The sequence below is a fragment of the Scyliorhinus canicula genome, chromosome 1 (genome assembly GCF_902713615.1).
Source record: "Scyliorhinus canicula chromosome 1, sScyCan1.1, whole genome shotgun sequence".
Lineage (NCBI taxonomy): Eukaryota > Metazoa > Chordata > Chondrichthyes > Carcharhiniformes > Scyliorhinidae > Scyliorhinus > Scyliorhinus canicula.
Window position 1 is genome coordinate 255684842 of NC_052146.1, and position 22971 is coordinate 255707812.

Below are 22971 nucleotides of genomic sequence, written 5' to 3' on the forward strand. Positions count from 1 at the left end.
GTGATATCAATGAGAAGTAGCACCTCCAGTGATAATGTACAGAGTTTCTGTCTGAACACTAACCAAGTCTCATCAATTACAGTTTTTAAAACATCTGTTCCTTTTCAGCTACAAAAGATAGACAGTCTAACGGTACATTCATGCTGCCACTTCCACATTTTTGGTTTTGCAGCAATATGAAATGGCAGCAAAATTAGATGAAGCAATAAATGGGGCGGTGTCTTACCAAACAATGGCAAAGTGTCAGTCCGGGGAAGAAAAACCAGTCTTGCCAACGGAATTGAGGGGATTTCTCATGGAAACTTGAGATTCTTAAAAAATAAAAAGTGAGTGGGTGTAGGTAACGGTATCATTCTGGTGAGGCAGGGACTCGTAGAGTCGGGATACGACTTCAAATAGGTCGGGGCGCCATATTTAAAGAGTACCCCAATCAGTGTTACAGTTGAACGGCTCCCAGGCCACATTTCGGAGTTCTCGGGAATTCCCCCCCACCTGCCGACAGTCATCACCAACAGATTCCACCGCCCCTTCCCATTCCCAGACAGTTATTGTCAGATTAACCGCACTCACCCCCACCTCAATGGCCGAGCTCCCACCCCCCCCCCCCCCCGCCCCCCCAGCCCACCACACATATACGCCCCCCTCCCGTGGAACTGCCCCCGGCACAGTTTGATACTGCCAGGTTGGCAGTGCCAACCTGACAGTGCCAACCTTGCCGGGCAGTGCCAGGACAGTGCCATGACACTGCCTGCGCCTGTCCCTCTGCACCCATCACCCCCCCACCCCCAGGGGTTATACTAATCTCTGTACCACTGGAAGGATCCCCTCAACTGTCTCATGCCTGGCCAGACTTGGTGTAAATGGCGGCAGCTTCGGTTAAAGATTCCGTGAGGGGTGGAGGTCTAGAAAGACTGCTTGCTAATGACATGCAAATGCATTAAAATGAGGTTCCCGGGCTCGCGCTGCGTGATCCACACTACTCCCCTGGTGAGGGTAGGTGTTTTGAGCCCGCACCGACTTTCCCACGGACGGACTTTGCTCAAAATCGTCTCCTGCCAGCTTAATCTCCTCCAGGTAGCCATCTCACACCAGTTTGAGCTTGTATACAGTACAATGCCAGACATTATGATCACATCCTCTTTGGGAATTTTGGAAGTTTCAAGGAATTTCCCAAATCTAAAGCAACAGATAGGGAACATCGTTTTGAGCCACATGCCCTTGAATTCCTTTTTGAACCAAACAGATTCAAACAGAATAACCAAAGCTATGAAGAACATGGCCAATACCACTTCTGAATTTATCCCAAACAAACTGTACTATCAGAACTAGACATGACAATTGATCGTGTTCAAACCGGCGTTCTAATTTTCTTCCATACCACCCATCCAAACAACAACTTATATTTATATCGCAACTTTAACCAAACAAAACACCCCAAGGCGCATCACTGAGCATTACAAAGCAAAATTTGACACCAATCCACTTCAGTAGGGCAGATGACCAAAACGTTAGGTTTTACAAACCTCTGAGCTCTCTGAGCTCACCATGTCCATAAGAGGTTCCCCCTTGGCCCCATTCACAATTAATTTCCATTTCTGATTCATGATGTCTGATAATGGAAATAGTTCCCTTTCCTCAGGTAGTCCGTTCTTCCAATTTGAAAATCGAAATGAAAATCGCTTAATGTCACGAGTAGGCTTCAATGAAGTTACTGTGAAAAGCCCCTAGTCGCCACATTGCGGCGCCTGTTCGGGGAGGCTGGTACGGGAATTGAACCCACGCTGCTGGCCCTGCCTGGGTCTGCCTGGGTCTGCTTTCAAAGCCCGCGATTTAGCCATGTGTGCTAAACCAGCCCCATTTAAGGCTGCCGACATAATTTCTTTCCTCAAAATGCTCTATTCTTAAAAGTTATATCACTACCTCCAACTTCCCTTTCCTCTCCAAAGTCTATACACATGTTGGGCTGGATTCTCTGCCCCATGACGCCTGCAATGCAGATCACGATCGGGGGGAGAATCGGGCGCCCGGCCAAAATCGAGGTTTGCGGCAGGTACCAAACCGACTGCTATGCTTCAGCTCCCCGCTGGCGGCGCGATCGGGGTATGCGCCTGGGCGTGATTTGCCACGTGACCCATTTGCATCCACTTAGCGGGCCCTGCACCAGATTCTCCGGGCCTGCGTAATTCTCCGGTCCACTGGACCAGGATTCACATGGCCGGGATTCACTACAGGTATCACCAAGTGTGAATCTAATGTGGTGGCCCTCATCGTGGGCCAAGGGGGCAACACCTTAAAGGAGTTTCCCACATATTCCATTTGAGGACTGCCCTATCCCCTCCACAATGCACTACCTGCCCACCCCTCCCCTACCAGACCTCCCCCCACAGCCCCCTTAGAGAGCTCCTAACACAAGAGACCCCCCCCCCCCCGACTCCCCCAGGGACCCCATAACTAATGGGACAACCCTAGTGATCCCCGAACTAAAGGGACCCCCCCCAGAAACCCCATAACTAAAAGGACACCCCCCCACCAGAGACCCCTTATCTAAAGGGATCCCCACAAGGACCCCCCTCTCCCCCCCTCGAGACTGTCGAACTAAAAGGACCTCCACTCGAGACCTCCTAACTAAAGGGACCTCTCTCCCTTCTGCCCTACCCCACCCACAGATCCCCTCCAGAAATGAGACCCCTGTCTGGAAGCTAGCTAGCAGTCCAAAAGGAGCAGTTCAAACAGGGGTAGCGAAAAAAATTACAGATGTAACACTCACCTGGGGAGTCACTCGGAGTTCTCCCTATATAGGGGGTCCCTGAGGGGGTCTCCCTATTTAGAGAATCTCTGGGGTTGGTTCTCTTTATTTAGGGGCTCCCTGGGTTGGGGGGGGAGAGGGGGTCAGTTCCAGTCACCGCTGTACTTGGGAGAAGGGGGAAGCACCCATAAAATCAGGGTTGGAGGGGCTGCTTTACAATGTGGGAGGGGTGGGGCGGCCTGATTTATGGTGCGGGCTGGAGACTACGCTATCGGGCCATCCCTACTCAAAATGGCGGCCTGATGTGGCATTCCCTCGGGAATCCCTTGTATTCCTTCCCATACATACATTTGCATGGTGAGATATACTGAATTGCTTCCAGTAGCAATTCTCTTCTGGCGGGCAAACGTAGTATCCCAAACGGAGAATCCTGGCCGTTGTCTCCCAGATCTGTACTTAGCTCTCCTGAAATCTAGTTTCAATTTCTCCAATCAGTTTTCCAACACTCACACAGCTGTGAAGTGTTTGCACCGACCTGAACTCACTTGTACCTGATATTCTCGTCAAAACCTTTGTCACCTCCAACTTTAACTCTTCTAAAGCGCTCGTTGCTCGTCTCCCATCTTCCACCCTTTGAAAACTTCGGTTCATCAAAAATTCTGTTGCCACTATTGCATCCTGCACCAAGCTCCATTTATAAATCATCTTTATTTTCCTTACTGACCTACAACGGTTTCCGGTTATCCCAAGCCACAACATGATTATTTGTCCAAAATAATTTCTTTAAATATTGAAAACAACAAGAGCTACTGTGTGGAAGGGCTGTAAAATAAAACAATGTCAATTTGGGTAATGAAGGCAGATGGTGGAAATAATTCTCTTTGCTTGACCTCTGTAAACCTCTCATGGTCAATAACTGAAATTGAACTGTACCTGGTTTGAAACAAATTCATCACACAATACACATTCTGACCTAAAATGTTCTTATTAGGATGGGCAACCTCTGTGCCATTGCATCTAATTTCAAACATTGTCATCAGATACTATGTAGAGGGTGCTTTTTTCTATCTCGCTAAAGCAGCACATAAATTGTTATGCTATTCAGCCAAAACTCAAGTACAATTTTAACACTCTCAGCAAAGTAAAAATGAATAATAACTTCCCAAAAAATATAATTTTCAGGGATTTGAAGTAAACTTTGGACCTGAACAGATGCAGACTATACAACATAACAATAGCAACAAAATCTGTTGAAGACAGCATTAAAACAACAGTTGATGGCGGGGAGGGCATAAAACAGGACATCCAGTTTTTTATTTAAATCTTCCCTCCCCAGTGAGGAAGAAAAAAACTCTGAGCAAAAGCTCTGACTGAATGGAAAACCAGAAATAGAGCTGATCAATACTTTTGACTGTGAAAGCAATTGTGTTCTCAGGGATAGTGCGCATTGTATTTCTAAGTGCCTATGTGATATGATCCTTGGCCACTGTGAATGGAATGGAAACAGAATGCCATCTGAGGGAGATGCAAGTGCTAATGTGGTGAGGTAATGTGGTAAAGAATAGAATCCAACAAGGAAAGCAATACTGCAGAGCTCAAAATAAGATACTGGTCCCTCTAAAATCTTAAAATATATATTTAGCTTACTACCTTCACCAAATGAAGTAATAGTTTGGCTACCAGTTTCTTAAAGGAGAAAAAAAAATGTCATATTAGAAGATAGGTCTTGACCTTTAATCACTGAATGAGCATGAAGAATCACATAGTTAGAAGGGGAAAAAGAACAAATGCTTTACAGGTTAAAAGATGGCACTGTTTATCTATTTTAGGCCTTTCAACTATTCATTTTACGATTTGTTTATTTAATTGGCCTGGAACTATTCCTAAACATATTCCTGGCACAAGTTTCATGGTTGCTCACAGAAATGTAGCATCATCATCATTCTGGAGTGCATTATGGCCACATCGCTCAAGCTGCTAATGAGCACCTTAGGGATGGAAATGGCTATAATGCCCAAGCAAAACAACATTTTCACTATTATCAACTTGATCATTTTAATCTGTATAAGGGGAACATTTTTTTGAACGTTTAGTGCTTGCACATTCTCAGTTGTTATTCTTGGAAGTACAATGCTGCAATTTCTGAAGTCATCTGCACTGACTGTGCCATTCCTTTATAATGGAGTAGAGTCACTGGACTTCATGTACCATGGGCCAATGGGTATGGTTGAAGACTGAAATGTTTGATGAAATAATTAGTTGATTCCCATTAGCTATGTAATTGGTCCTCAAAACTTGTGTATTTAGGCAGGTCTAAATCTAGCCCCAAAACTTTCAAATGGCAACTGGATATGGACTCAAAAAAGAAGCATTTGGAAAAAGCAAGGGAGTGAGACTTATTAGTAGCTCTTTCAAAGAGCTAGCACAGAAATGATGGGTTGAATGGCCTCCACTTGTATTGTATGGTCCTACAAAATACTTATACAGTGGGAACCAATATAAAAAGTAGGTCATGTACTCTTTCCACATTTTCAAATCCAATGTCATTAAATTGCTATAATAGTTTTATGCGTTCAAAATACTTTCTTTCCATCGGATTCCCAAATAGAGATTTACTAGTTTAACATTAACATTTATGTACAATTATGAACATGCATTAAGACAATACAAGTAGAAATATTAACTATAGGTAAAATTATACAATTAAACCAGTAAGGTACAGATCTCATCAGTCCCAGATTTTATTGGCATTGTTGGCTTTAAGATGATAGAATGAATAAAACACATTAAACAATCTGGTCACACACACATTGGCTTTGTTACATTAGCTACAATCAATTGTCCTCTCCATTTGTATGTACTTTAGCGCAGCTAACTGGGACTTTTATGTTTAAGGGGAAAACATGTGCGTCCCGTTTCACATAGTCATGCACATACAGTCTGCATAAACACTTGGCACTACCTAGCTAAAAACATTGATCAGACTCATGCCACTAGATAGCAAAATTTCAAATACATATCATGAACATGTGTTAGCTCCAGCTGTTATACTACAATTATCACAGTTCTATGCCATCACTAAGGTTCCCACTGTTAACAACATGGAAGTTCTGCCCGTGACGGAAAAGCATGCGGAATTTTCATCCGGTCATTCCATATCACCAATTTCATACCAACTTTACAACACTACACGCATTGAATTTGCTTAAAATTTGTATTGCAACAGGGGCATTTATCAGTTTTATATAATTTGTCGATTGTAAGCATGCAAGTGATGCAACACCAGTATTGACAGTCTGACAATTCATGTTTCTATAGGAGAACAAACCTATCCGGCAAAATCAGTTCCTGAGTCTGCAAGAGTCTGCAGTAGCACTTGGCAAGTGACGCAAAAACCTTGCTGGTAGACTCTTCCATCCCAGTGGTTTAGCTTCTATTGCCGACCAGTGCTAAAGTGCGGACATCAGGAGTGTGCAGAATCAGGATCAGCAATCATTTCACTGCACCCCATACTCATATTCACAATCTAGATTCATATGTGAAAAATGGCCAATGATTGCACAAGGTACGGGAAGTCACAATGGAGCGCAGACAGGAATGAACACCATCAGGGGAGCAGGGGAGGACTGAAAATTAGCGATAGGAGGGGAGTGGAAAAGACAGGTTAGTAGGTTTTTACAAGTACCTTCCCCTTTGAAAATGAAGATCCTCAATAATCATTTAAATGCGAGGATTGATGTTTTTCTTACCCACAAAATCCGTCTCTTTCTATGTGCAAATGAATATAAATCATATTTTCAGGACTCCGGATAATGTGTACTGCTAAACGACACCCATCAAAAATGAACTTTAAATAAGTAAAATAGACAAATACAGTATATACAATGCAGTCCACAAACATACTTCTTCAGCTTTTAATAGATTCCTACAAAGAATTTTTAAATAAAATATCCTTTGACTCTCAGTATTAAAATTCTCAAGTGGCTGTGCAGAATTTTCTTTCGTAGTCAGATTATACTTGCCATATCCAGTCCATATAAATTCACACATGCTCAGAGATCTTGAAACTAGTCAACCAGTCAGAAAGGAACTGACGTTAATTAGTTATGAAGTGAGGAATGAACAGGCATTAGTACTGAGACTAATCAATGGGAAAATCAGTCCAAGCAGGCAGGCTAATGAACTGCTATGCATCTGTTTATTTTTAGATGGTTTGAGCACTTTTTACATTAAAAATAAATACAATTTCCTTGCTGCTAACCATTCTAGTATTGGATTTGTTTCAGAACTTCCACAAAGGAAAACAAGTCACGTTTATTTCAGTATAATATGCTGTGGCGCAGCATTTCAAAATCTCGACCAATTTTACAGAAATTTGAATATCAAATTAAACTCAGGGTATGGACAGGCCTACCACACCACAAAGAGTTACGCGCTTCTGTCAAGAATATATATTCAAATGACCAGCTTCTCGCTGTAGCTCTTAGAGATTCCTGATATGAAAAAATATTATATGCAATACGCAGAAACGCCAGTTCATTCAAGGTCCAGTTAAACTATAATGGCTATTAATTTATTCCTCTATACAGGCTACTTTTGCTAACTGAAAAGAGTGCCTTAATTTTGAATGTGCTGAAAAATAAGTTCCCAGGTGTTTAAAGCCTAAACTGCGGAAGTACTCTGCACCGTCAAAACCAAATGAAGAAACATAATCAAAATGTTTTAAACAGGATTGTCAAACTAAGAATTTCTCTCAATGAATAATGGCGTTTTTTGGAAACGAAAGGCTAGATTTAACCATCAGGTTGGATAACAGTCCATTTTTCGCTATGCTAAGTGCAATGGAATATTTTTCAGAATAGAAATGTAATTATCATAGCTGAGATTAAAAGAAATAAAAAGCTCATATGCAAGAAAGTCAAAACTAATATTTATTTCTTTGGAAATATCCCTTGAATTCACTGAAGTAAAACATGCTTATTTTATTGTGTTTATTTGCTCATTATAGAAATGCCACTTTGGGACTCTGAAGGCCAATCCTGCCAATTTTTCCAAGTCCTACATTTTCATGGTTGCTTAGAGCCGTTAAATGTGAAAGCATTTGCAATAAGAAATTTCATGGCCCTAAATTGCACTAAGTTATGAGCAAATCAAAATAAAAAGATTTACAGTAATCAACCATACAATTTGGTTCTTAACAGAGCTCTGTGTATACCTCAACAGCCCCTGGTCCTCTGACTGTTTTTTAAATAAACAATCGCTGCCTACAGCTATCTTGACATACATGCCATATACATTCTCATACATTCACTGTTATTCTCTTTGTTACAAAAGCAGTTATAACTGTATTTGATTAAAAATATGAACCTAATTTTTCCCTTTATATTGCATTGTCCCCACCTCAATCCCTTACCCTCTTCTGCAAACCCTGAAAAAATTAACTTTAAACAGTTCTCTGGCAACATTGGTGCATTTAAAGCTGTCAAGAGTGTCATTGAGACCAGCGTGAAGTGGACAATTTACTCTAAGTTTTGCATGACAATCATTGGAAGATGAATGAAGATGTGGCTTTATGTCACAAAATATAAAACATGAGATTTTTTGGGCAGTTCTAAATAAACCCATGAAACAAGACCCTGGTTCAATAAAAACTCCAGCAACACATTTTCCTGTCACATCCTGCGCTCAGGTATTTGTAGAAAAAATAACTCCTGGCTTGTCACTTTACAAAAAACTTTCGATATTATTGGCTGATGGCTGGTCAAATTATTAGAATAATTAATTTCAACATGCTTACAAGGCTGGGATCAGAATACTTTTCTTAGTTCACCCCTGCCTCCTTGCATCTCTCTTCCTCATTTCTTTTAGATAAGCAGTAGAGGATAGTTAGAATTCAGGACAGATTGAAAACCCCAAGTGTCTTTGGTCCAAGATGGTAGACTTTGGTACTGACCCTGACAAAGTTCATGGGATTAAGAGGAACCCACTTCAACTTATGTAGTACACATGGGCACTTGCACCACTGGGAGCACACCTGGGGTAAAATACGGCAGAGGGTGCATAGTCTTGGTAGGGAGAGAGCAAAAGAGGCTGGAACAATTTTAATATCCTTCAAACTTCCTCTGAAACTTAGGTCTGGATTTTCATCCAGACGGGTTGGGAGAATCTCCACTTGCCCATTCACCTTGGGAGAAATTGCTTGCTAAGATGGGATTTTCATTGTGGCAAGCTGGATACAGGGGGTAGTCGAGCCAGGCTTCCCAGGAAAAATTTCAGAGGCAGCCACAGGAGCTGCTGTGTGCATGACTGGCTGTTTAAGAGTCCCTCCTTGGTGCTGTGGGACTTGGTCCCAGTTACAAGCAAAAGAGAAAAGCTCTGTTGCCTTCAATCCCCTGACACACACCCTATTGCCTCTCATGCCTCCCATGCCAAGTTATGCCCCAGGCTGGGGCTCAGGTGATTCAGTAGACTAATAAATGTCTAGGCTCTGAGCCAAGCCTCAATACGTATCCTAGGCTGAGAGCCCAGACATCCATTTGTGTACTAAAACACCTGAACCCAGAGAAAACATTGCTTGGTTGACAGCTGTTGTTCCCTGACCTATGCTGCCCAATTTCACAATTTTTATTTACACAAAATAAAAATGTGTTCAGGTGCTTGCAGTTTCATCTATTGGAACTTTAAAGTATCTGGATGATTGATAGTTTTATCAGGCTGCAGTAAAAATGATTTTTTTAAGGGAGTGGAACATTATCAACAAATAGCTGTTTTTTTTAAAAGCTTTTCTTTACACAACCTACTGTCAGTATGGGATTCATTGGTTCTATACAGGGTATAGTGGCTGAATGGCCATGGAAATGAAATAGCTTGGCATGGGAGGCATGGAGTGAGAGGGGGCATACCTTGGCATGATGGGAATGAGGAGGATCTGTTGAACTTATTTTAAAAGGTCCCCTCATGCAGGCTATGGTCCATGAGACCTCTGAGGTGCCGCGAAGCTGTTTGAAATTCTGTCCCAACGCCATGAATATTGCAAAGGACTTGGACATACCTATCACTGCAATGGAGCCAGTCAAGTCAGGAGTGCAGGGTGTGGGCTTACAACCAGAATCATGTCCCAACCTTAAAAGACATTCCTGAAAATCAGAAACCCAGGGAATGGGTTTGAGTGTCCTAGAATTGGGTATCAACCACAATTTTTAAAGGTCTCCTGACTCAGTGAAAATCCAGACTTTGGAGTGCCATTATATACTGAAGCACATAATTCAGACCACTTGCACCAGGCAGGTAAATGCAGCATAATTTGCTTCATATGAAATTCGTTTCTCTGCATTTCTGTATAAATGCAGTTTCCCATTCTTACTACTTCCTCACCCAATCACCATTACTTTGCACTGTCCACAACTAAGAATCACTGATCCACAGAGGCAAACCTATCAACTCGATATCTGAGACTCCAATGTTACCATATATAGAATCCAAACCACTGCATTTTGACTATGCTCAAAATAACTAGGAATTATAGCATGGTTACAACACAGAAGAAAGTCAATCAGCCCATCAGATGCATGCCAGCTGTCAGCAGGAGCAATCCAGCTAGTCCTACTCCCGCCCCTTTCCCTGTAGACCTGCAATAATTTATTGTTAGGTACTTGGACGTTTTCTCTTTAGGAAGCCCCAATGGAATCTGTTTCCACTACATTGTCAAACAGCTCATTCCAACTCCTAACCACTCCCTGCGAAAAAAGATTTTTATCATGTCACAATTCTTTTGCCAACCAGTTTAAATCGCTGTCCTCTGGTTCTCGACCTTTCCACCAATGGGAAGAATTTCTCTCTTGTTTGGCTATATTCCTCATGATTTGAAGTACCACTCGTAATTCTGCTCTCAAGCTTCCTTTTCTAAGAAGGCAAACTCCCAGATTCTCCACCCTATCCATGCAACTGAAGTTTCTCATTCTTGGAACTATTCTGGCAAATCTTTTCTGCAGACTCTCTCTAAAGCCTTCACATCCTTCCTAAAGTACGGTGCCCCAGAAGTGACCACAACACTCCAATTGAGGCTAAAATAGAGTTTTATAATTTTCATCATAAACTCCCTCCTTTTGTTCGTTCCGTTTTTATTTATACAGCCCATGCTCTCAAATGGCCCTGCCTCTTCAATAATTGGCAGACATGCAATCTCAGGTCGCGTGAACAAATCCAGGCAGTAGTCGATCAAGACTGACCTGACTGCCTGCCCCTCTACTACCCTTACATTCAAGGCCAGTTGGCCTTAGATAGAGAGAAGAGGTGGTGTCCGCAGGGATGTTTCAGGCCTTCTGCAACCGGTGGGCACGCGGGGACATCGTTACCTTCCGGAATGATATTTTGGTTTAGTTAGTGAAGTCCCTGAATGTTACTTTGCTTGAGTTACAGTGCCCCACCAAGGTCTTTAATTTGTAGACCTCTTTAATTTGTTAAATTTCTGGATCATTTGTTTAATGAAATAGAGTATAACCCCCAGGTCCCATTAGCAGGCCCAGGCAGCAGGTGGATTAGGGGGTTGTCCACCCCAGCCATCTGCCCCTCTGCCGGAGCTCCATTTGGGGCAAAGTGATCTTATAGACGGGGGCACATGGTGTGCTGGCACTGGCAAGCTTCAAAGCCTTCGATGACTGGTGGGCATGGCAGGGGCCGGGGCACATCATCCCTCCTTGGGAACAATATTTTGGTTTAGTTAGTTAAGATTCCTTTTGATGTTGTGTTTTAGTTACAATGCCCCACCAGGGGGCTGTCACCCCTCTTTCATTTCTTTAGTTCATTGATTTTTGTTTTTTCAATTGAGAATAACGCCAGGCCTTGCAGCTGTGGATCAATTAGTAGCATTCTTATCTCTCCAAGTCTAAAAGTTGTGGATTCGAGTCCCACTTGAGCATAAGAATCTCGCCTGATTTCCAATGCACCATTGAGGGAGTGCTGCAGTGTTGGGGAGTGCTGCAGTGTTGGCGATGTTGCCTTGACAGGGGCCAGAGTATATCAGTTCCCCCCAAAATGTTGTTGTAATTTAATTTTGATAAGTTTTCTTTAAAGTTTCCTTTTGTTAGTGTCCCTTTAAGGGGCTGTCAATTAGTTAATTTATTTATTTGTCACTCAAAAGAGTATAACCCTAGGTCTCTTCACTCCTGTGTCCTGTTTAGGGGTATATCAATGGTTTTATGTTGCCTCTCCTCGGTCTTCTGAGCAAAATCACTTCACTCCTTTCTGCATCCTATTTTATCTGTTGCTTGTTCTCCCATTTCACAAACTTGTTTATGCCTAAATCTATTTTTAATGCTTTCAATATAATTAGGAAACAAAAAAATATGTTTCACAGAACTACAATTTCAAATCAACACTTTATTTATTTTAAATTTGATAAGAATGCAGCTTCAGCACAACAAATAGACGTAGAGTCACCCTGTTCATCCCATTCTTTTGAGAAAAGCCACATAATGAACTTTTGCATTTGAGTAATATTTTAAAAGGCTCTATGATTTTTAAGGGCGGGATTCTCCCCCCTGGGTTGCCCAGATCGCCTTCCCCCATGGGACGGAGAATCGGGCATCGGGGCAAAATCAGGATCGATACCAGGCGCCCATCCGATCGCGATGCTCCCACCCCCCACTGGTGGTCCATGACCACTCATCGGGGAGGGGGGACATAAATGAATGCAAATGGGTCTCAGTGACCCATTTGCATTCATTTAGCAGTCCCAGGACCCAATGCTCTGGCCCTCCGTGAGTGTCCGCTCCCCGAGACCGGGAATCACGTGGCCTCGGATCAGTTGTGCCCTCTACTAGCGTGGCCCTAGCCTGCTGGACGTCGCGGGGGGGCCAAGGAAGTAAACCCCCCCATCACGGAATTACCCCCTTGACCCACCGCGAGGTCCACCACGCCAGGGACACGCTTGCAGAGAGCATCCGAGCGCAACCGAGGACCACCTCCCCCTCACAATGCACTACCTGCCCAACCCCACAAGCAGCCCCCACCCCCACACAAACACACCCGGAGACCCCGTAATATGGGATCCGCTCCACCACAGGGCCCCTGTAATAGGGAGACCCCCTCCACAGGGACCCCTGTAACAGGGAGACCCCCCACAGGGACCCCTGCAATAGGGAGGCTCTCCACAGGGACCTCTGTAATTAGGAGACCCCACACTGGGATCCCTGTAATAGGGAGATCCCACACTGGGACCCCCTACCTCTCCACAGAGATCCCCCCCCCCCCCCCACCCCAGCCGGGTCCTAAAAAAGAGACCCTTGTCTGAAAGCTAGGGAGCAGTGCAGACAGGGGAAGTGAAAGGAATTACAGCTGTAAAAGTTATCTTGCAGCTCCACTTGTCCATTTCTGTGTCTAGTCCCACAGATCCATTAGCTGCAAGACATTCATAGCTTTCTGGTAGAGGTCCATCATTGACATAAAAGAAAGGTAAGTACAGTCCAATCGCACGCTTGAGTGATTGGAATGTACTTACCCCTCTTTTATGTGGTCAATATTTGTAAGAATTGTGGTTTCACCAGTTAGGCCACTGAACTGCCATGGGAGATGAATGAATCAAAGCTCCAGGTGGTTTGTAGAAGCTGTCAATCACAGACTACAGACTAGAAAGTTATGAATGGCTTGCAGCTCATGGATCAGAGATACTTCTTCAATGAAGTATTCAATGAAGGGGCAGCACGGTAGCATGGTGGTTAGCATAAATGCTTCACAGCTCCAGGGTCCCAGGTTCGATTCCCGGCTGGGTCACTGTCTGTACGGAGTCTGTGGATACGTGGGTTTGAGTAGGGTGATCATGGCTCGGCACAACATCGAGGCCGAAGGACCTGTTCTGTGCTGTACTGTTCTATGTTCTATGTTCTATGAATGGACATGTGGAGGTTCAAGGTAAGTGTTCAACTGTAATTCTTCTCACTGCCCCTGTCTGGGCTGCGCTCTAGCTTCCAGACAGAGGTTTATTTTCTGTGTGGTCATCCGAGTGGGGAGAGTGTTCTCTTTATACAGGGCGTCCTTGTGGGGGGACCTTTGGTCAGGGTTTGCCTGTGGGGGTCCCCCTATTACATTGGTCAGAGGGTCCCGGGGGTCTCCATATTACAGGGGTCCCTATGGAGGTCCTCATATTACAAAGGTCTCTGTGTGGTTCTCGCTATCACAGGGGTTCCTGAAGAGGGTCTGCCAATACTGGGTTCCCTTGGGAGGAGGGTCCCGCTATTATAGGGCTCCCTGGTGTTGGGGGGGGGGGGGGGGGGGGGGGGAGGTCGGTCAGGTTACTCCCCTACTTGGGGGTAGAGGGGGCAACAAGGTAATCTGTGGGTGGGGGACTGCTGTGCAGTGCGGATTGGGGGGGGACAGGGCTGCTTTGCAGTGACCACCTGCGGGACTTTGCTATCGGGCTGCCTGCTCAAAATGGCGGCCCAATAGCGGGATTCCCTCGCTAATCCCTCGCATTCCACACCATGCATAAATTTGCTTCGCAAGGAATACTGAATTTCTTGCCGGTTTGCACTCCTGGGGGACCGCAAACTGGTTGCAATTCATCTCCGGCGGGAGAAAATACTCCATCATATATATATATTTTGCTAATATCTCTCTTGAAGCTACCGTTTGAATTTTAAAAATTAGATTTTAAATATTACACTGTCTTGATCTTTCTGATGAAAGGTCATTGACCTGAAACATTAATTCTATTTCTCTTCATAGATGCTGCCTGACCTGCTGACCTATTTCCAGCATCTTTGTTTCTCCTAGCTGGTGGAATTTGAATTAAATTATTCAATCGGAAATTCATTTGAAAGAAAGCTGGTCCCAGTAATGGTTACCATGAAATAACGGTCGCAAAGCCAATCTGATTCACTAATGACCTTTCGGGATGAAAATCGACTATCCTTACCTGATCGGACCTTCGTGTAACTCCGGATCAACAACAATGTGTTTGACTCTTATATAACCCCTGAAATGGCCGATCAAGTTACTCAGTTCAAGGGCAATTAGGGATGGACAACAAATGCTGGCCTTGCCAATGATAACCACATTCCATTACAAGGTGCAATGCAGTAACTCACCAAAGTTCTTTCGACAGCAACTTCCAAACTCATGACCACTACCACCTAGAAGGACAAGGGGAGCAGACATATGGGAGCACCACCCCCTGCAAGTTTCGCTCCAGGTCACAGACCATCCTGACTTGGAACTATGAGCGCAATTCTCCGATCACGGGACAGAGTGTCCACGCCGACGTGAACGCCGTCGCGTTTCACGACGGCGCAAAACGGGTGCAGGCACTAGTGATGTGGGGGCCAGCATGGCGCTGGAGCGGTTCACGTTGCTCCAGCCTCATTTCCTGGTGCGCACTGGGGGCGCGGTGGCTTTAGCTGGGTCAAAATCCTGGAACTCCTTCCCAAACAGCACTGTTTGCTACAACACATAGACTGCTGGTTCAAGAAGGCAGCTTACCACCAGCTTCTCAAGGAAAATTAAAGCTCTGTGTCATATGAATGAATAAAAAAAAATAAAGTACTCCCTTTATCCTATTTATTAAAAAAAGGACAAGTAGATTTATATTTTGTTCAAAAAATTTCCATTGATTTAATGTTTTATAATTTCTAAGAACATCCAATGAACTTTGCATCCAATGCAACACCTTTTGAAGTACAATCAGTGTTGTTACATATTTCCTATATATTAAAAGTGCTTAATTGGCTGTAAAACACTTTAGGATGCCCTTATGCTGTGATATAAAATGGAAATCATAACATTTATTATTATTTATTTATTTGCAGGTAAATATAGCAGCCGATGCGCAGAGAGCAAGATTGTACAAATGGGAAATGATATGCACATCTTCTTAGACTATTTTTTAAGGGGTGATTGTTGGTCAGGACACCAGGAGAACAACCTGCTCTTCTGCAAATAGTGCCAAAACATCCTTCACATCCACCCACACCATCAGTTGGGCAGACAGGATTAATTTTATGGATTCATAGAAATCAATATACCTCTGACAATGAAGCATGCCCTCATACATAGAAACATATGAAATAGAAGCAGGGCAGGCCATTCAGCCCCTCGACACTGCTTCGCCAATGTACTAGATCATGGCAGGTCTGCCACCTCAATGCCATTTTCCTGCTCTATCCTCATATCCCTTGATGTTTTAAATGTGTAGCTATCGGTTGACCTCTGTCTTGAACAAAGCCAATGATTGAGCCGACTGAGAATTCCAAAGGTTCATGACCCTCTGAGTGAAAACATTCCTCTTCATCTCAATCCTAAATGGCCTACACCTTATTCTGACATTGTTTCCTCTGTTCCTATACCCCCCACCCCACACCAGCCAGGGGAAACATCCTTCCTCCATTTACCCTGAAAGAGCTTTGTATGTTTCAATGCAAGCACCTCTCATTCTTCTGAATTCTAGATAATGCAGGCCCAGTCTCCTCAATCTCTCCTCATAGGACGATCCCGCTATCCAAGGAATCAGTCTGGTGAACCTTTATTGCATTCTCGCTATGGCAAGTATATGCTTCCTTTGGTAAGGAGACAAAATCTGTGCATAATACTCCAGATGCTGTCTCACTAAGGCTCTACAGAATTGCACCAAATTGGCCCCCATCCAATTCATTGGCCTGAATTTTCAGGATGGCAAGTGCTCAGTGTCCCCAACAGGCCCTCTGTCATGTTGAGCATTGATTGGCAGCAGACGGGACTCCCCCCTGCCCTTGGACAAAGGTCCCACCTTAGAGGACTGTCAGCCAATCAAATTAGTCGACTGCTCTCCAGCCCCTCCACGCACAGCACTGCAGTGGCCAGAAGCGGTACTGCAATGCTGTGCCTCAGCCTAAATCCCATGACCGCACTTCTGGCAAGTACTGAGGGTTCTGGGGGTGGGAGGGAAGGGGATACCCTGGAGACCGGGAGGTGGGGGGGTACAATCTTAGTGGGGGGTACAATCTTAGTGGGGGGGGGGGTTAACGCAGAGGGAAGAAGGACCAGAGCTCTCAGGTCCCAGAGGGAAGGCAGAGGGGCTCCCGAAACCCACTTCCCACTGCGATGGAGATTTCTAACTTTTTCAATTTCCTACCCTGCTGGCACTTGGCAACCTAAAAATTGAGGCTGGGTGGGAAAAGTGCCTTAAGTGGCCATTAAGTGGCTATTTATGTGCTTTAATAGTGGAAAGGGTTGATTTCCCACCCGAGACCCTGTCTGCCCACGTGGAATTGTGTGTGGGTAGGGGCAGGCAGGCTCCTGGAGGGGATCCTAACCATATTATTTAACGCTCCTACTCTGCCTTGGAACCCACCCGGGGCAAATGTAAAATTATGGCCACTGATACAAGCAATGACCCTTGCATTACCCCACTCGCTACAGACTGCTACAGAAAGACCTATTTATTTCTACTCTCTATTTTCTGTCCATTAATTTTGGATGATGACCACCAATGCATCCACAAACTCTACAGCTATCTCTTCCAACACTCCAGAGTGTAAACCATCAAATTTCATCCCACTAATTTCTTCAGTCCTAATTTTTTACTGATATTAATTTATTTCAGTTCCTCATTCTCACTGGTCCCTTGCCTCGCCAGTATTTCCGGGAGGTTTTTCGTACCTTCCTCCAGGAATACCATGGGGCCTAAATTCTGACTCAGATGAATGCTACAAACTGAGGCAAGCTGAAGAATGTAAAAAGGGAGGAGGAATGGTTGACGGTCTCCCGCTATGAAGACTTACAGTGACTATGAAGTTAACATTTACGCTCGACTGACTTAAGGCCTGTGTTCTACCCGCTTTTTTTAAATAATGGTGCACTAAGTATAGCTAAAACATTCCATCAGTATAAGTTTCCATTCCGTTTAGGGCTTTGCTTTTTCCAACTCCCCTGTTGAGCAATGTTGGAAATAAGGACGGGCTAAACATTGCTTTACGAATAACAGTGACTCTCACAGATATGTTGTCCCAGACAAGGGTGAAAGAGTTTACTGATCTTACAGCAGCACCCTATTTTCTCCCTTTTGCCCCCACCCTTCCCTTTTCGTCCTTGGCAGACGCTCCGTGGAAATTTTCCACTCTCAAATGAAATGTGGGCACTGTGTTGACGCTAACACGTAGAAGCAATAACTTAAGACTTTGCCTCGAACGTTTGTGTAATAAAAGCCAGACTCTGCTGGATTTGAGCTTTTTATATCCCTAAAGGAGAAAATCTGCACTGTTATTTAGATGAACCTTGCATGCAACAGCAAGAACTAAACATGTTCAGCTGCTGACTGCAGTCAGCAGCTTGCCAGCAGATGCAGAAACAGATTTCCATTTGCCGACTGGTGCCCAAATGTTTATGTTACATTAAACATAGTTGCACAACAAAATATAACATATTTCACTTAATAGTACTGCTCAAGGTGGAACATCTGCGTAAAGAAGTTACTTAAATACAAATTCGATCACCACACTATTCACACACGTGTAATTAATGTATACGAAAAGGTTGTTGCCTTACTCTATTTTTGTGCATTACCAGAATGTGAGCAAAACTGCCATGAAAAATGTAAAAATGTTTGAGCAGAAGACTAATGGAAAGCCAGGAAAGAAATTACAAGGTTACAACTGAATTGGGGGTTCAGGTGACACTAACCACAGTGGGGAACCTTGACTGCTTTATAATAGTCACCTGAACGTCAAGATTACATTACAGTTTTGAGCTCAGTCTTGGGATTTATTATTTTTTACAACATATACCATTTCATTTCTTTGTGTGTGGACTTCTACAGTTCACTTTTCAGCAATGTTTTATGAATAGCATCTAATATCTTGAATTTCTGGCCTGGATGCAGTATAATATTCATAAATGTATCTCACTGTCCTGCAATGTCAACAAAAGGTCATTACGTTTTCAACCCGTTATAGGTTGTAAAACAATTGGTATGGACTACCCAGCTCACTGAAAATCATGGACAACACTGACGTTAAATGTATTTTGAGTCATGTAAGAATCTGGCTCCAAAATACTTTAAAATGTCAACTTGTTCACAATACTGCAAATGCGTATTAAACACTTTGGCTTATGCTGGTGGCTGAATTTTGCAGCATAAGCCAAAAGTTCAGCATGTAACTGTACTTACTTGCAGTCTCAAAAATACGTCGCAATAGTGCAAATTATCAGCATCACAGGTTCCCCCTCTACAATCAGCAACGCAGTCGTTAACACAGACTGCATCAGCGATCTTGCCATTATAACTGCGTAGGTTAATCCAGCCTCCTCATCCTAACAGCCGCAGTAAGTCACCAAGCCAGTTTATTAGGTTAGGTTCTCAGCACTCATCTCCCCGAAACAAATATTTTGTTGTTTAGTTTAAATCAGAAGAAATAAACATTTGTTCACCCCCCTCCGCCGGAAAAAAATATCAAAGTTACTGATGAATCTTTCGAAATGTTTTTTTTTTTTTGCTTCTGCATTGTTTCTCAAGTGGTCTTTCACTTTTAGACGGCCCACTAAACCCCAAGCTTAACCATTTCTGCAAATCTATATAGTTCTGGTAATCGACTAAAGCCCCACAAAGAACAGTCAATAGATATTTTCCAACCTCCACATTTTTCATCATGCATGACATTTGGAAAATATTCCCACATGAAATTAACTCTTGCATCAATCGAAGCATGGTGCATTTGTGAATACACTGGCATTATTTCCCAAACTTTTATTCCATCAGAGGGCATTTGATGAAGGGCATTGACCAAAGCTTTCTTTCCTCTTGTATCTCACTGGCAAATCTTTGCGCACTACATATCTCCAACACCAAAAGAGCACGTGGATCAAATTCTCTCACTGCCCCACCAATGGCCTCTTTAATAAGCAACAAGGAGGTGCAAGTCAGCAGTCCGGTGAGCTCACTGATTTCACTATCCCCTCTTTCATGCAGAGAAAAATAATTTTCCTACTTAAAGTCAGGAGGGTGAAACTGAATCTGCCTGGTTCCACTTGATGGTGCTATATGCTGGTATTCCAAAGTACAAAACCATCAAGATTTAATTGTTTCTCCAAACAGGAAAAGACCTTCAGACTCTGACATCACAAGCTGGTATTTCAAACCAGCAAAACAACAGCCACAATTTTCCATTTGGCAAATATAGTGAATTCCCAGACACCAAATAATGCACAGAAAACATAGAATTTACAGTGCAGAAGGAGCCCATTCGGCCCATCGAGTCTGCACCGGCCCTTAAGCTCACACCTACACCCTATCCCTGTAACCCAGTAACCCCACCTAACCTTTTTGGACACCAAGAGCAATTTAGCATGGGCAATCCACCTAACCTGCACATCTTTGGACCATGGGAGGAAATCAGAGCACACGGAGGAAACCCACCCAGACACGGGGGGAACGTGCAGACTCCACACCGACAATCACCCAAGCCGAGAATCAAATCTGGAACCCTGGAGCTGTGAAGCAACAGTGCTAACCACTATGCTACATTGCCACCCCTTCAGTTCCTTCTTCTGGCTTTCTGGGCGCTTTTAATTTGTACCTAATGTTAATGGGCAAGAATGGATATAAATAGGGTTGAGAGCCTTCTGATTCTCGACTCACACTGTTGCAGCCAGTGCCATGTGAAAGGGGACTGGTGCTCGGTGCCAAAATTGCTTGTCTGTTTTAGACGGTATACTCCTTTGATGTGCAAACTGGGATTCTAAGTTTTGGGGTTAAAGTTACAGCTGATCAAAGTTTACACTGTACATGCTCAAATCAGATCCACGGGAAATAGAGCTATGTAAGGCCCAACAAGAGGTAAGTTTAAAATAGTTTCTTTTTGAAGCACGATTGGTCCTCCGGGTCCTGCAAAACTAACCTGGGCCACTGACACCGAGCACCACTCCCCCCTCCCTCTGTAACTGCAATCAACTCTCACACTTACCTTGGGACTGGTAGGGACGACCCAATGTTATCCTGCCTTAATTTAGCGAGCTACCCCAATTGGCACCCCTACCACTTGACAGCTAGATACAAATGAAGCCAGAGCCCTAGATTCTTGGCCGCCTCATTGTCGTGGATGGGCGACCAGCCAACTCGCTCTGTTGGTTGAGCGTCCAGAAGTCAAATTCGACCTCCTCTCGCTCTCTTCTCAGTGGAGAAAGGGAAAATTATTATTCAAGTAATCAGAAAGAAGCCAGTTCACTCTCATTCATCCCTGAGTATGACATTGACAGAAGCCTGGCAATGGATCACCTTCAAACTCTTTCAGCCAGAGGACTGGCTGCTGTTTGGGGCCGGGTGGGGGAGGGGAGGAACAAAGTCAAAGGACGAGGAAAGCAATCGTTTTAAAAGATGAGAGGATAAAAGTTTACGTGAAATAAACAACATTTTCATGTTTGTATTGAAGTAGCTGTCGCTGACACAGGTTCGTCAAAGCATGATTTGTTTCCCTGCTACAGAAAAGTAGAAATGTGCAAAACAGAGCAAAGTCGATCCATTCTGGCAAATAATTAAAAGCCTCCCATTCAGTGACATGAAGGAGAATTCCACCTTGATTTGGCTCAGTGCCATGGAAAATTTCACACAGGCGACAACAGGGATGGCAGAACCCAGAGCAAGCTCAGAACAGCTTACAGACTATATTAAGCTTATACGGCAAACCAATTTGTGCACGGTGCATGCAGTATTCTGACTGTCTTTATCAATAACTATTCCAGCAGCACCTCACAGAGACAGGGAGGCTCCTGTTTCCTGCTGGATGGTATTGTATCTCCTGAAGTAAATTGAAAAAGCAGCAGCTACGCACCTGTTCACCTGCTGGTGAAAAGGAAAACCCATTACAAGATGACAAAAGCTGAAACTAAAATGCAGTTCAGCAAATCACTCCAGCATCAGCAATTAATCTAAACACACCCACTGTCTGATGTACATTAGCTCTATAATTAATAACTTCTTAGGGGATGCTAGCTTGGCAGGAGTCGGAGGCAAGCTGCGAACATGCATTCTTTGTGATCCAAACTACGATCATATATTGTAAATGGTTAAAAGCAATTGGAAGCGGGAGCGAAGATTTTTCCAAGCTCTTTTAAAAAAATATTTGCGGTCCCTCCTTTTCTTTTTCGCTTATTTTTCCCCCAACTGTTCCACGTTCCCTTTCTCCAACATGCCATACATCATTTAGCTGCCAAGAAAGCAGGCAATTTAATCAAAAACCTTTCCCATTGCAGCTTTTGTGCGGTGGCAGAGAAGGTGAACAGGAGTGTTCTTGAATTGTATAGTAGCAAAAGAACATTCTCCTCATCTGGGAAAAGCCTTTAGTCACTGATCCAAAATGGACCAAGAAAAATTGAGAGTTTGTCAGGTGAGGAAGCAGCAACATCACTCCTTAGCCCAATGCATTAGAGAACCAATATACTTTGGCACAACATTTCAGTGCCTGTTTTATATCTGAAACAGTACATTGATAGATCGGTTGAGAAAAGAGCATTAAAACATAATTTACTACAGGGTCTCAGAGCACTAACTCTAGCTGTTTGCTAGTATGTTTCTGCAAAGGTTGGCATTTTCATTTTCCATAAAACGCACAGCAAATCAATATATCAGTATCAATATCATCAAAGCAGAGGCGGTTGAGTCCAGAGAACAGTTTAGACCAGCTCAGGTGAGCTGATACGCAACTAAATGGATGGTTTCAGGGATTGGTCCTATTCCTCATAACTCAAGAGATCAGCCAAAGTTAATTATTATCAGAGACATTCCAGGCCATTCCTGGACTTGAGGGAGAAAGTGGACAAAGTCATTAAACCAAATTTTGAGACAAAGATTTCCATGAGTAGAATCCACATGGCTTATGGTGGATGAGCATGCAATATACAATGGGTGAGACTTTATTGGACCCCAGATAGTAGGCTAAGAGGCACAGTCCCACAACCAAGGAAGTTTCCCAGTGGCAAGAACTATAGCAGCTCAGTTGCCTACTAACCAGTGGCAGGAAGCTCATTTTGCCAATTAAAGACCAATTAATGGCCAGCATTCTTTGGGCTACTGAGATTTTGGCGACGTCAGAGCTGCCATACGCTCCATGAAAAGACTGCCAGTTGCATGGAAGCAGCCTCCTGGGTGAAACCACAGGAGCCAGAGGGTGCAAGGCCTAAAGGGGAGGGGATTGGCAGCAATGGCTGCCCTCACGTTCCTGAAGGTGTTTCACCTCCAAACACTGTGGCCTGCCTGGCCTCAGCAT

The 22971-nt window shown here is 43.8% G+C and overlaps 1 protein-coding gene across 5 annotated transcripts in view; it reads right to left on the reverse strand.

The window, feature by feature from the left end:
• The window catches only part of esrrga (estrogen-related receptor gamma a), a 295738-nt gene that overhangs the window by 219177 nt on the left and 53590 nt on the right, over positions 1–22971 (reverse strand). Inside the window, exon 1 of one of the 5 annotated variants that reach the window (XM_038811818.1) lies at positions 18882–18900. The exons of the other annotated variants lie outside the window; for them this stretch is intronic. The gene's annotated coding sequence lies outside the window, so the exon portion shown is untranslated. Of the gene's footprint in view, positions 1–18881; positions 18901–22971 lie in introns of those variants that run through there. 5 annotated transcript variants of the gene reach the window in all.